Consider the following 15,324-nt stretch of genomic DNA (forward strand, 5'->3'; position numbering starts at 1 on the left):
CCCAAAGAAAAATAAATCCAAGCTATGAATAAATAAATAATATGATCTAAGATCAATCTTCACTTTTTTCTCAGAAATCATAGGTACCAGATATGAAAAGGAGACAACATGAGCTTTATTTGTAATTGCATTACATTTAGCAGATTACCAACAGCTTACATTTAATATGTAGCAAATTATAAAGTGTTAACACAAAAAATGAATTTAAATGCAAAAAATTAAACGGCTTACGATGCCGATCTCTTCAGCTTCTGCTCTTCTGTTTCCAATTCCTCTGATCTTTTGAACAAATCTCACTGGGAGATGCAAGGACACTTTTTTTATTAGTTTAGTGGAGTAATGCTTACCGTTTACCCAATCTTTTATTTAATATTAGATTCTATAAAAATTAGATTAACTTGCGGCTTCAACAAACACAAAGAAAACAAAACAACAACAAAAAAACCAGCTACTCTATCACTGAAAATTGATCATTTCAAAAACCTGGAGCTGATAACAGCCTTTGCCCCAATTCCTATTGCTACTGCCATTATTTGCATACAAGCGAACACACTTTTCTGTTTATCTGCATTTGTAAAAGGTGAAAAACAATCGGAAGAGGAAATATTGATCTGGATATCCGAAGACCTGAAAAATTGCCCGCTGCCCTTGAGACTAAGTGAGCACGCTAGCCAGTGTAAAGTACCCACAGGAAGTACAAGGAATATAAATCAATTGATTTCTCTCTTCTTCTTTTTTTTAAACTTTAAACCTGAAATGAATTGACATGCAGTGACTATAGAACAATATTTATTAGCTTGTAAGAAGATTATACAAGTATAATATGCTTAAGTGTAAGTGTTTTTCCTGCCTTATTTCAGTTTCAGGGTTACATTTCTTAAGACAGAAGTGACTGAGGTCAAAGAGTAGATTTAGCTCATCATCCAGATGTCAAGGTCCCAAAAGCAGATCCTACAGCAGTGATATATGTTTTGAATTTTCCCAACTTGAAATGTTTAGGAACACTTGATCTGTGCAGCATATTGAAGTCGGCAGCAGACAGTGAATCTGAATCAGTCTGGTAAGCAGAGTTGGCAGGCTGACTCCTTTGTTTGTCTGTCTGTCTAAATATGAAGAAATCGCTTTAGGAGATATTTACGCTCCCCTGTTTTCCTCCTTCTTCGTCTTTCAAGGTCCTGCTGCTTTTATCCCCTTCCCAACCCCCTATTTTCTCTTTAACTGTGCATTCTGTTTTTATTTTATCCCCTCCTCATTCATTTGTTAGTTTATTTCTTAAGTGGATTCTTCCTTTTTTCCATACTTTCTTTTACCCTATATCATCTGTCCTTAATCTCCTTTGGCTATGAGCATGTGATGTTCTAAGAGAGGTATGCTAATCTACAAAAAGAAACTTTTTAGGATGATCTGCAAAAGCATCTCGACATGGCACGATAACCCTATTTTGTAGCATCACACTAATTTCCTGTGGCTTGGGTTGGGCTAACCTATTTAGTTTTAATTCATGAAAGGTTTTGGCTCGTGATTATATTTTGGCAGTAAATCATGGTCATGAACCAAATCTTTGTGGGGGACATATGGCTCTCATCGGATAAGAGAGAAATGATTTAAAGTTTGTATTTATACAACTGCAATCAGTCTTATGATGCATAAGTGCACAGAGCGAGAAAGACGAAACATTTTGACAATTATTTAACACATCCAGTCATTTCTAATCATCAATCTCATCCCTTGCCCTTTCACATAGTCTCATGTCGGACACGAACATGTGGCTTTTTCGCACACATCACTCCGATTGCGCACCCATGCATAAACATCACACTTACACAAACACCACCCACCAGTCGTCGGTTTGTGAGTCAGAAAGCCTCAGGTTTGCTGACTCACAAACCTCTCCTGTTGAATATCTCGTGGCATTGCCTATGCATGTGTATGCATGTCTGCCACCCAGACATGCATACACAGATGGACACATATACACACATGAGTAGTCTCCTTTTGCACAAAATCACAGAGATCACAGTTTAACATGGGCACATATAAAGCATGATTTAGCATCCAATGGGTTATTATTCATATTAATTTATTGCATACTGATACACATGCACAGTTAAAGGCGTATTTATGCCTGAACAAATTTAGGCATAGATGCAAGGCCATGTGTGGAGACACACTGATACAAAAATGTTTTTGGTTTTTCACGCTAGTATGGATAACAGTGTGTTTTTTTGATCTAATGCAGCGATATTTCTTGTTATTATTATGAAAGCTTTAAGCTCACTATTTACACTATGTTCTGTTTTTTTCTTGTTATTGCATATTTTTTCATTGTCTTCATTCTGTGTATAATTTGTTCCTCACATTTACCCCGCCTTCCTCCTGCCCTCTCTATCCTTCCTGTACGATTACCTGCTCGGCACTAATGTGTTTCACCTGTGTCTAACTGTATCATTGTGTATTTAAGCAGCATATGCTGCCTTAGTTTCTTGCCAGATTGTTGATTGCAGTCAGTGGTCCAGCAGTGTTCACATAGTTTTCTAGTTTGTTTTTGCTGTAGGTCAGTTACCTGGTTTTGCCTCAGCGTTCTCAATTTGCAGAGCCTTCTCTGTTTACTTTATTACTACCTGTGTAACTGATCTTTTTACTTCGGCGAAGACTTTTACCCATGCCTTGGCTGTACCGCCAACTGAGTCCACCACTTTGGTGCAGATTGAAATATCTCAAAAAGCACAGCCTTAGATGATTGTCATGACATTTTAAAGCACCAACTTTTTTTATTTGTTCTGTTTTTTTTTCACTTCCACCACGAGGCAAGCATCTCTGTTTTTATGCTGATATTGGAAGCGCCATAAAAACCTGGTTTAGCTTTCATGTTTCGCTCACATTCTTACATTCCTTCTTTACTGAATCTGGCAAGTCCCTACTAACTTACTCTGGCACCACCACCTGGTCAAAAATGTTTTTCCAATTCTACATTAAAAAAAACTGGTGATATTCCTCCTCCTCCTTTTTTTGTTTCTTACAAGTGCTAGCTGTGAATGCTAGCATGTTAGCTTGTGCGCCTAATGTCTTGGCTGTGTCTGAAATCATTCAGTCATTCAATACTCTGTGCTCTCCATGCAGAGGATTATAAATTAAGCTTGGCATGAAAATGAATGAATTTTATTTGGCTTAATTTTTCTGCACTATTAATAATATAATTGCTGTCACATAATTAAAATGTGAAAGATGAATACTGGTTCAATATGAAGTAATTACAAACACACACTTTTGTGCTAACTGCGTAAGCATATTTTTCCAAATAAATAAACTCCTTGTGGTAGTTATTGTTGTGAAATGTGTTCTTAATCCTGCTTGACAGGCTGCCATTTCTTCTTGATGACACTGCATCACTGATTAGACACCATGGGTGAACTATGTAGGCGTATACTTACTATACTGTCAATCACTATATATTTAGCAAGGCATGACAACATTGTACATTCACTATAGAATACATTAACTGTGAGGAACGTCTACTCTGATGTTCTGGCTTACACATGGCTGTGCGCTGATCGTATGCAGAGCCTACACCAAGCTTTGCAGACCGTTGTTTACCTGTCGTAGCTGTTTACAGGAGGTGGTGTCACAAACAACCGGTCTGTGGGCTGTTCCTGCTTGTGCTGTTATTAGTCTTTCAGCCAGCCTTGCAAATATACAATATTCAAAGAGCTGAAGTCAAACTGAGTCTTAAATACAATGAAAAGGATGGGCTGTGGCCACTCTTGTGCTCTTCATGCTGGGTTTTTGTTTTTGTTTTTAATATTATGTCTGTAATGTATTTTTTAAGCTACCAACTCTTCAACCAATCCATTTTCCAACTATGCACAGCATCAACCACAATGAGTTACACGCTGTACATCTGAGTCGGTTGAGTAGGTTGAATGCCCACTCTGCAGATACCCACACAAAATAAAATATAGTACCATAAATGCCCGCTTTTGAAGTCTGGTCTGCTCTACACAGGATGTATGCACGCATGACTCTGACTTTAGCTGATTTCCATTTTGGGCATGCATTCTTTTTTAATTCAGATTTTCACAAGCAGAAAATATTTTCATATGGAATGAGAAGGGTACCTTGATATGGTTTCCTATAATACAAGCAATATACACTCATTACTGACATTAAACACATGGGAAACAAAGATAAGCCCAGCAAAGATCACAGATTAAACACAGGATCCGGGCTGGTTTTCTTCATATCATATACTGATTACATGCATGCTCATACATAAATGCAAACACACAGGATTAATCTGTATTTTTAATCAAGTTCATAAAACAGAATTGCTTGCTTGTATTTTCTATGCAGACATCCAGTTCCCTGCAAATCATACTCTACTTCAGCTGCAAACACTTACAAGCATCTTTTATTATATTATATGTTCCATAAGATATATAAGTCACTGCGTTTCTGCAGTGCAGTAGAGCCTGTCAGTTCAGTAAAGTATTGCAACATTTAAGCTAAGACAGACACGAGGGAACGAAGGTATATTTGGTATATCTGAAGCTCTCTCTGTAAGTCATTGTGCAGAGAAGAGCATTACTTCATTGACTTTAATAGAAACGTAGGCTGTGACACAGACTAGGGAATAAGAAGACATCACCATAACTGGGGATTGATATTATCCAGCCTTTATTGTGAGTCTGAAATGGCACTGCCTGTCTTTCTATCCTCTGACTCTTTCTCTTGTCTCCCTCTATTCTGCCTCTCACCCTGACTTACATCCCAAAAGAAGAGATTACATTAGAAAGACCTCCTTTCTTGTATTTCAGTAGAGAAGTGCATAATTACTGTGTCTGGGCCTGTGCCAGAGTTCCTCAGTCCTTATTGTGATTTTAAGAAACCCAATTTTCACAGCTTCACTGCCACACTTTGGTTGAAAAATAAAACGGTGCTGTTGAGCTCCCACAAAATGGTATTAAGTCAAATTACCGAGGGTATAATAGAACAAGGGTTTGCTGTGTTTAATATAAAGATACCTGACTGTTGTTGTAAAAGACACAGCCCTATGAAGAAGTGTCCTGAACTAAACTGTAGTGTGAAGAATGAATAGTTAGCTGCAACCTTGAAAAAATGTTTTAACCAGAGAGAACCTTTCCAAAAAAATTTCGACACTTCAAGGTTTTTTTTAACCATTTTCTCTGATCTGATATTATCTAGGGAAGTGTAAAAGAAAAGGCTGGAGCTTGAAGGTTTCTATAGGGCATCGGGCAAATGGTACAGTAAAACTGCTGTGTTACAAGCCCCCTGCTTCCCCAGGGCTGTGTATTATTATGGCTCCCTGATACTAACCAGTCCTCTGTGTGCCACAGAGTCTTTTATTGCTCCCACGCAGAGATTTCGCTTTCATCTTTTATTATGGTTTCTTCTCCTCATAGATATTCCTTTTTTAGTTTTTCTCTTATCTGTCTGTTCTTATCTCTGAGTCTTTCAGTCTCTCTCTCCCTCAGCACACACACACAGACACACACCTATACACACACAGACAGGCACAAAAACATAAAACATAGTTGGAGCAAAAATATCCTCCCTAATGAGAAATAACAATATTCAGGTCTAGCTGATACATATAACAACACACATCAACAGGCGCCTCGACTCGCAGTTCTGATATACCATTGCCGCCCCCCCCCCCCCCCCCCCCCACCCCCCACACACACACACACACGCACACGGGATAAGACATGCCCTTAGAGGTCTGCAGCTTATGATAATGTCTGTCTCCTCCAATTAGACACTTCTATCTGTGTAATGTTTTCCACACTCCTTGCACTTTTTCCTCTTTCGTCTGCCCCGTTTTTTCGCCCCTATAATTGTCTCTCTATTCAGTCTCTTGAAGGCCTACTATCAGCCTGTAACCTGCTGCTGACGCAAAACAGATGTTTCTCCATTGCCTCCTTCCTCCCCCTATCTCTTCCTGCTTCTCCACTTCTCTGTCCTTTCACTTAATCCTCATCCACCTTCTTTTCTCAGCACTGTATTTTCTTCCTCTGCCCCTTGCCCCCAGTTTGCCTTCTAGTCCTATTTTGTCTTGTTTATGTCTCACAGTTCACATTTCCACAATTCCCCCCTTTCTCTACATCTGTTTGATGTGATAGCACTAGCAGTATAATGAATTCCAGAGGTCTAAGTGTTCAGACAAGTAGTGTTTGACTGTCTTTGTCAGCATTGTCTTTCATGAACAAACACTCTCATGAATTAGTGCTGTAGTGTTTTTTTTTTTTTTTTTTTGGGGGGGGGGGGGCTTTTTAGCCTTTATTACGACAGGACAGTGGACAGCAAAGCTGTGAGAGACAGTAGAGGGAAAAAAATGCAACAAATAGCCCAGCACATGCGCAATTCCCCACAACAGCGCTACAGCATATGGGTCACCAAGCTCAACCTGGTGAGCCACACTGGCACCAAGTGATGTAGGAAATGCATTTGTAAAGATACACCATGAATTATTATTATATTTCTTTTTATTATGAACAGATATAAGTCATAACAATATCAATTTCAAGACCAGCATCAATTCTGCCAACTGTCCACATCCATCTTACTTCCATTCATTTACATTGTCTAATCATTATTGTTTTCTGCTCCGAAGAATCCTCTGACACAGTCTCATAAATCACCCATGTTTGTTTCACATGTAGTGACTTACATCTGACTATTTATTGGCTTTGCTAATCCTCCTCATATTTGTCTCCTTATTCTTGCATTCCTTTATTCCCCCCTTTTTTCAATCCTCTTATTTTCCGCTAATCTTTTCCATCCCCGATCACCTAAGGCAAGCTCACCTGCTGCTGAATTGAGAGAGCCTCATTATCTCAGACACCTGATGAGCGTGTCCTGGTTTTCGTGTGCAGCTGTGCATTTCTGTGTGTCTTGGGTGGCGAGGTACAAAGTGAATAGCATGGGTTCAACTTGTCATCCGGAAAAAAAAAAAACGGTCATCTCTACAAATTATGTTGATAATTACAGCATGCGCCAAACCAAGAGCTTAATGTGTATGTGTGTGCATGTGTGTGGGTGGCTGGGTGTTTTTGCAACAAGGGGTGTAAGCAGCATTTTCACAATATTATATTTTTAAGTACTAAATCAGCAGTTCTCCAGCCATGAATCAACCTAGAGTGTTTTGCATGGTTGTTTCTATGGGCTCTCCCACACCACAAGAGCATCTGTTTGTTTGAAAGGGTCCCTTTCCCAGCGTGACACAGAATTTATCATATCTGGTGAAAGTTTATGTTTTCTCTTCTAAATTGCTGAGTTATATTGACAATGGAAACACTCCCTTCTGCAATATTCCCAGGCACCCGCCTTAATCAGTTTACTGCAGAGAAACTGAGGTCTTTCACAGGGCTGAGATATGATACAGCGAGCAAAGCAGTGACACTTATTGATTCAAACTGGTTTACTTCACAAAGTAAATAATAAATAATCTGTATTTATAACATCTCACTGACCCGTATTTTTCCAGACTATTCTTTTTGTTGTGTTTATCTAATTCTGTGCTGTAAATCTGTGTTGTTTTAGTCGATTGTGATCATTTCATCACCAAATATGCAACGCTACAGCAGAACAATGGCACGCCACCATTCCCAAATGGTGTGCCATGAGGCAAGTCCAGGTGGGCCGTGGGATTTTGTAACAATAGTGCATTATTATTACAATATACAACTGAAACACAAGAAGGGAGAAAAAAACTGCAGCCTGGTCATAGGTTCATATGCCAAAAATATTCTATCAAAAGTGTCTTTGTCTGAAAATACAATCAAAACAAGACAGATGGTATAGGGACTTGAAAAGCAGTACTACTTGTCAGATCAATTATTGTTTAGTAGCATATAACTTAATAAATGTAGATCTTTTGGTTGGCGACATTGTGCCAAACCAGGATTTTAATCTAATTTAATGGAATATTGACCAAGTAAACAAAACCACAAAGGCGGATACAAAATGGTGGGCTTGATACTTCCAAAAGAACATGGTCAAAAAAAAAAGTTTAAGGGCACTCTATGCAGTCCTGTGAAATACTATAAGTACACTATTTCTGCTTCTGTAGGAATTCATAGGAATTAAGAGGGTCAGTTCTGCTGCTGATCAAATGCACTTGAGAAATAGATTATCAGCAAGTGTGACCAACTCTATGAAAGTAGAAGTTTCCAGCAGTCTGCTGGTCTGTAGCATTCGAGTGCATGTTAACACATTGTCACAATCTTCCCCTGAGTGGACATCCCTTCAAATTCAAGCCAAGATCAGACTGTGAAACTGCAAAAAAAAACAAAACTCTAGAGCTGTCTCTCAAACTCTACACACCTCAGATAGCTATGTGCTAAAGCTTGTAACAGTCCAATTACAAAAAGAGTGTGTCCTACAAGAAAAGGTTGCCTAGGGAAAGCAGCTTCTTTTTAAATCAAATGAGACCAAAGTGGAGATGTTTGGCACAGTATAACAGCACAGACACCTCATGCAAACTGACAAGCAGAGTTGTAGAGGAGTCATGATTTGGGTTTGCTTTGCAGCCACAAGACATGAGTGCTCTGTGATTATGAGCTTGTTTGTATACCACAGTATCCTGGAGTGAAATGTTAGGCCATCTGTGTGACAGGAAAATGATCCCAAGCACAGAATGGCTGAAAAAAAAGCAAATAATTAAGGTGCTGCAATCAATCAATCAATCTTTATTTATAAAGCACTTTTCATACAAAAAATGTAGCACAAAGTGCTTTACATAGTTAAAAGCAGCCCACCCCACCCTCCAACTCACTCCCCACACTCTCATTAACATAAATGATGTGAATACACACATATCTCCCCACCCACCCACCCACCCACACACACACACACACACACACACACGCACACTTAAAGAGTAAAAATTGGGCTAAAAATTGGGCTGGGTTCACATGAGCCAAGTGAGGTCTCAACCTGTCTAGAGTTCTGTGTTGGGACCTTAAGAGAGCTTCGCAAAAACAAAATCTTGTAAACACCAGTGAATGAAGGAAAGTTGTAAAGAAGAGTGGGCCAAAGTTCCTCCAAAATAAACACTCATCCCAAGTTTGCCTTGCATCCCAAGCACTTTTGTGGGCAGGACAAACAATTTATTTCAGTTATTTTATTATTAATTTACAAAATTACAATTAAATCCTTAAAATAAAACAATCAAATAAGCACATAATAGCACTCTCAAAAGTATGTGGCTCACACTTTCAACTAACCATTCTCTTCTGTATAGCAAATTCCCTTCCTTCACAGTAACATTAATAAAAAGCACTGATAACCAGTGTCAATATTGACTCTGGCCCTAGTATTACTTACATTTTGGAATTTTGTCCCTCTAATGGACACATCTTATCTGCATACTAAAGATCATCGGATTTCCATAAAAATAAAATAAATGTCCTAATGCGCTGCTCTAAATATCAGGCCTTAATACACAAAACACAGTGGGAGGAAGGTTGGGCTATTGAAATGATTATTGTTTTTAGCTTTTTTCCAGAACTGGACTTCAGCATTGCATGAAGAGAAAAATAAATAATGTGGGTAAGCCTGAATTGCCCTTTAGGGTCTAAATATTAAAAACTAGCGGTCATATTACAAGATTAGTTTTGAGAGCTGAAAACAGTCTCTAGCCCTCTGTTGAGCAGATGCATCATTATCTGTTTTCTCAGCTTGTTTTGTTAGTTTTGTATTTAGCCGCTGGTCTTTCGGGAGTCTGACCTGAACTGCATAAACAGAGCAATAAACCAATAATTAATTCAAAGAATAAATAAAGAAAGTCAGTTCAGGTCTGGTGATTTACTGAACCTGAGCTCAGTTGTCTTGGCAACATGTTGATCAAAAAGTAGACAAAGATCAAAGGTGTAACAGCAGGTCCGGCGATCCCCAAGCCTCTCCACGTGCATAGGTGTTTATGGCCAAGACATTAAACACAAAACTACTATAGCTGGCAAGCTAACATCTTGCATGAAACCTCTGCTAATGCTGGTGAGTATGGGTGAATGGGTGAGGCACTTTTTACAAGTGTTAAGGGTAAAGGGCGTTACAAAAAAGCAAAGCATTTACCATTTTGTGGTTTGCACCTGACCAAAATTTGCATGTGTAAGCGCAAAATACTGCAGAGTTACTGGGCCCTTGTGGATGTGCTTGTTTGTGTGTGTTTCGTGCAGTGATCCAGTTTTCAGTAAAAGTAGGCCAGCCAGTTAGTCCATGAGTAAGCTTTTCTCTTGAGAAAGGAGCCTCCCTGAGATGACAGCATCATTAACAGCTGACCAACACACCCTACGCTCTCATTTCATTTTTGCATCGGCTTACACGTGACAGTCATATCACACATACTCCACAAAACCATTCAAACACACACAAACACACATGTACAGCTGCTGTGTGTGCTGTAATACACCCAAAGTCCGGCTTCAGCATTAGCGCATGATGGATACTGTAACTGTTTGTCTCCATGGTGTAAAAATATGATGCTGAGGTCACTGGCTCTCAGTTGAATTCAAATGAATGCTGACATGAACCGTCCTGAACTCTGTGTTACAGTCCAGCACCTCAGTTTCATTCTGAACGGATTATTTTTCTTTTGGGCTTGTCTGATTTCTCCCTAAAGTATGATTTACATATTTGAGACACTTACTTTCAAAGGTAAGATATAATTTAAGCATCAACAGCAATGAAATTGAAACTCATATGCAATACAGATGTAATGACCCAGTTTCAGGAGGTGTTGCGATAACATACCAAGGGCAAAGTCCTGAAACATGTAATAGCATTTAGTCTTTATTTAACACATATTGAAACTCCACTGCAGTACAACAAATGGGGCGGCTCATGGGCTTAATATTTGAATTCAGATGTTTTCAGTTTCATCGCCTCAGGTGTAGAAAATCAAACATCTAGCCATTCAGTCGGCCTTTATAAACATTTGTGAGAGAATGGGTGATTCTTAAGAGCTCACAGAATTCAAGCGTGTTATTATAATAGGATGTCACCATTACAACAGGTTGTAAATGGAGCTGTAAGTGGTATTATTGCCAAAGCAATATAGCATTTAGGAATCACAGCAATTCAGCCACAAAAATGGCAGATGACATAAAGTTACAGAAAAAGATTCCTGAGTGTTGAAATACATAGTGCATAAAAAATCCCCAGTGCGCTGCTGATTCAATAACTGCTGAGGTCCAAACCCCCCTGACATTAACATCAGTGCAAAAACTGTGTGTCGGTAGCTTCAAGGCATGGGTTTCTATGGCTGAGCTGCTCCTGTAGGTGTAATTAGTATGTGGCCTGATGGTTTTGTCCATTTGCCATATGTCCATTATCTTTAGGATATTAAAGCATAGAAATTTAAGAAATAACTACAAAATATTAAATGCTATGACATTTTAGCTCAATAAAGTGATGGATAAAAGCTATAAAATCGATTCTTAAACGTAGGTATTTTGGAGGAAACGGGAGGGCTTAATAAGCCAAAAGAGAATGAGTATAACATTTTTTGGTTGTATGTGGTATATGGGATGATGCAGTGCAGATGTAGGTTCAGTGTTTTCAGATGAAGTGTTTAAAAGGCAGCATAACTCTGCATGAATTAAATGTGTTTCAATTGAGCAACACTGAGAACACATGGCCTTGGACCTTGCTAAGCTCTTTGATGGGCTTGGCTGGATGAATTATTTCTCAGCTGCTTTCAGAAGAATCACAGTCATGTTGGTGTGCTGCTTCTTCTGAAGTCGCATCAGTGCTGTTAGAAAGGGAATAAAGTTTTTTAGATGTAATATTGCCAGTAGGTCAAAACACTCAAGGACTTTTGAATCATCATTTTCTGCTTTATTAAGAATCATTTTTCCTCAGTGCTAAAGTCACAGAGGAATTAAACAAAACTGCTAAAATGGGTCAGGTATGCAGTGAAGTCACATCCCATTATTTTTCACAGCTTTTGGGCTGGTCACTCTTTCTGAGAATGTCTTTTCGACTCAACAGAAACATACAGCAAAGAAAACTGTGGATGCGGGCAGAGTGTTTGTTAACACTAGCATGAGTTGCTAATGGGCCCAAGCGCTATTGTAAACAGAGCCTGCTGTACGAAGTGATACTTCACTGTGTGAAGTATGTGTGACTAGATGTATGTTTTGAGTGTATTCTGCTGACAGAGGTACTTCTTATGAGTCAATATCATTATTTAAACAGCTGGTGAAATAATAATATTTTGCAATCTCTCAATCTCGGTGTTTTGTAATCTCATACGTTTATAAGCTCTATGCGCTCAAAATCTGAAAATTTCTGGTCGTAACCCTCATATTCTAAGTCACCATCTGTGTTCCTATTAAGTCACGTCTATGAAATCTATCAGACAACAGCTGACTGAAGCACAAATTACAAAATCAAAGTCAAGTTCCAGATAATTGCTACAGTACACCTCCTCCCACACACTTCAGCTTAATCTCTCTTTTCCATCAGCTCATTACTGCACAGGTGGATCCTTAGTAAAATAATCATCCTGCTGGCTTATTAAATGCAGGCGGATATGAGTCATACCCAATGGAAAACCTGCTATATATGAATGACAGATTATAGGCACTCCAATTTACACATGAAATAACAGATAATAAGTGTAGATAGAGTCATATATGATTAGATGAGCTGCCCTTTTAACATAACTTTACAGAGAGCTCATCTAGCTCTCATCAAGCTGAATTAATGTAAAAAAAGAAAAAAAAAAGCATTCACTCATCCAAAGCCACAGGGTGAAGTTGTCATGTGCAAAGCGACGCTTTTCCCAAGTGCTCTTCCATGCAGGAATAATTTTCCAATTATTTCCAGTTATATAATCATTATTGCTTTGAAACGAAAGACTTCAGAACATTTTCATACATTCATATCATTATTATTTCCTTTAGAGCGGCAAAATTAAGGGGAAAAAATGGAAAAACACATTCGTGATGGGCAGCCTAATGAGGCGTCGAAACAAAATGTGTTTTTCACTCCAATGTGTATTGTTGTTCTAAAGCAACATTAAAGACAGGAAAGTAATGAAGCTGTCTGAGGCCTCTCAGTGGGTGGTGTAATGCAGCCGTTTCGTTACTGATTACAAGTTGTGTAGCAGAGTAGATTCTGAGTCTGAAATATCTTCCGCATGTGGTTCAGATAAGTGACTCCCCATCACGGTGAGAAAAACCCTTCAGAGAAGGAGCCTTTACTCATTAAAAGGAAAAGTTTTTCTTTGTGAGAGTGTTTTCCATTAATCGCACATATGCACACACACACACACACAATGAGAAATAGGAACGCAGAAACAGATGACTAGCTGTTGTCTGTCTTTTCACTGTGATTCAAACATGAAAGCTGGGTGGACCGTGACATGCGTCTTGTCAGTATGCCAGACTCAGCTGGCATGACGAATTTGTGATGACACCATCCACGTGAATATGTAAAATGTGAGCAGATGTAGCAGCAATGAGTGGTTCTGCATTACAAAGTGTTCTGTGTACGTTTGAATTTCCCAGGTAGTACAGCAGTGGGAGTGTGAGGGGTTCAATATTGATGCCTATAAAGTGTGTTTTAGTTAGTAGTTGATGATTGTTTCATTAACATTGATGGGGCTGACATATTATCCCTATGATGCTATTAGCATAAATAAAAGACAAGAAATTGTCATCATAAATTGCAGTTGCAGTTGATCAGATCAGCCTCGCATCTGAGGAACATGCACAGACAGTTGTAGTAATGATGCTACTGCAGGCATGCTGTTAAATGACAACATTACAGTTCTTCTCGTCAGCATTGCGTGCATTTCAATCCAGTCGAGAGCTTTGTACCCACACTGTAAGCTTGTCATTTCAGAGAATAAAGTGCAACTAAAATAGATCCAAAATAGAATGCCTTGGTGATGCTTAATTAGTTAGTTATATGCTTGTATGTTTGCAATTGCACAAAAAGAGATTGGCAGTAAATTATTTGCTAAAAGGGACCACAAACATGGAACCATTAAGTAAAAGTGCCACAGTGGATGGAAATTCTCCAGCGTCATAAAGAAGATAATTCAAAACATGTTTCACAGAAAACAACTGGCTTCTTCAGTACTGGAGCTCAAAACAAAATTCTATTGTTGGTCCTTTTCCCTTTATTTTTCTCTAGACACAGAACTCAAACCAAACTCCCCAAGTTATTGGGTGGTGCGTTGCAATGATTCTAATCAGTGGTGCCTTTGATCAGTGGACTACTTCACATCAATAAGCTTCAGCTTCGCATTGTTTGAAACATTTCTCTTCAATTATTCAGCAGCTCTGATTTTCTCAGGTCTGACTAATAGTATCGACAAGTTTGGGCTGATTGTATTCATTTGGACTAAATGGTCTAATCACAGAGCATTAAGGCCACGGCTAAAAGAAAAGAAAAAGAAAAGAAAAAGAGAGGAAAAAAACATTTGGAACTTTTTAAAGGCTAAAAACTCTTTTCAGATAAAGGTGGACCTGATTTAACTCGTAACCACGGCTTAACAATCCTGTGTCATGAAAAATAAGATATATAAAAAAAATTTGCCCTGGGCCAACTGGTGGACTATGTAGGAGTGCTAAAGTAACCAAATGGGGTTGCCTTAGCCTCAAGGGCTAGGGATAGTGCTAGACTGTGTTACATGTCCTGTGCTGTGACTTTACACTTGCTAAATTATATAAATTAAAAATGGCAACATGCAAGCAAAAAAAAAAAAAAAACTTTTTCAAACTGTGGTTTGAGAGTGGCGTTGATATAAACCTTTGCCTCACAGCACGATGCAAAACAGAAACGCAGAAGTGGTGCACAGCTGAAAAAGGTGAAAATAGTCTAAATACTGTAAGTATGGTGTGAACGCTGTGTTGACAGCCCAGAGAAAAAAAACATGCAGTAATTACTTGGTGCAGCATTTTCGTCAGTTTTGGCATTGGCAGCAGTTCAGAGGTATTTTGCTCGCACTCCTTCGCTTTCCCTTACTCTAGCTGCCTGCCAATATTTTTTTTTTATACTAATGGCCAATATAGTGCACGGTCACACTGCTCGTATATACAGTACATAAGGTCAGGATTAATCAAGAGTATTCATCGCCTATTTACTGGACTCCCAGTGTAAACACCAGGTGTGAGCTCATGCATGGTGGCGTGTGGAGCTGCTCTGCAGGCTGTTGGGAGTTTTATTGCATTTCCCAGAGAGGCGAATATGATGTCATCAACATGTGTCTCATCTACTGTTAAGACCCCATTTCCTCGTCTGACAGCTGAGCCACGGATAAGGAGTTTCTGTTCTCATCATACACTCAAGGAA

This window comes from Simochromis diagramma, unplaced genomic scaffold (assembly GCF_900408965.1).
Source record: "Simochromis diagramma unplaced genomic scaffold, fSimDia1.1 OVJJ01000343.1, whole genome shotgun sequence".
Taxonomy (NCBI): domain Eukaryota; kingdom Metazoa; phylum Chordata; class Actinopteri; order Cichliformes; family Cichlidae; genus Simochromis; species Simochromis diagramma.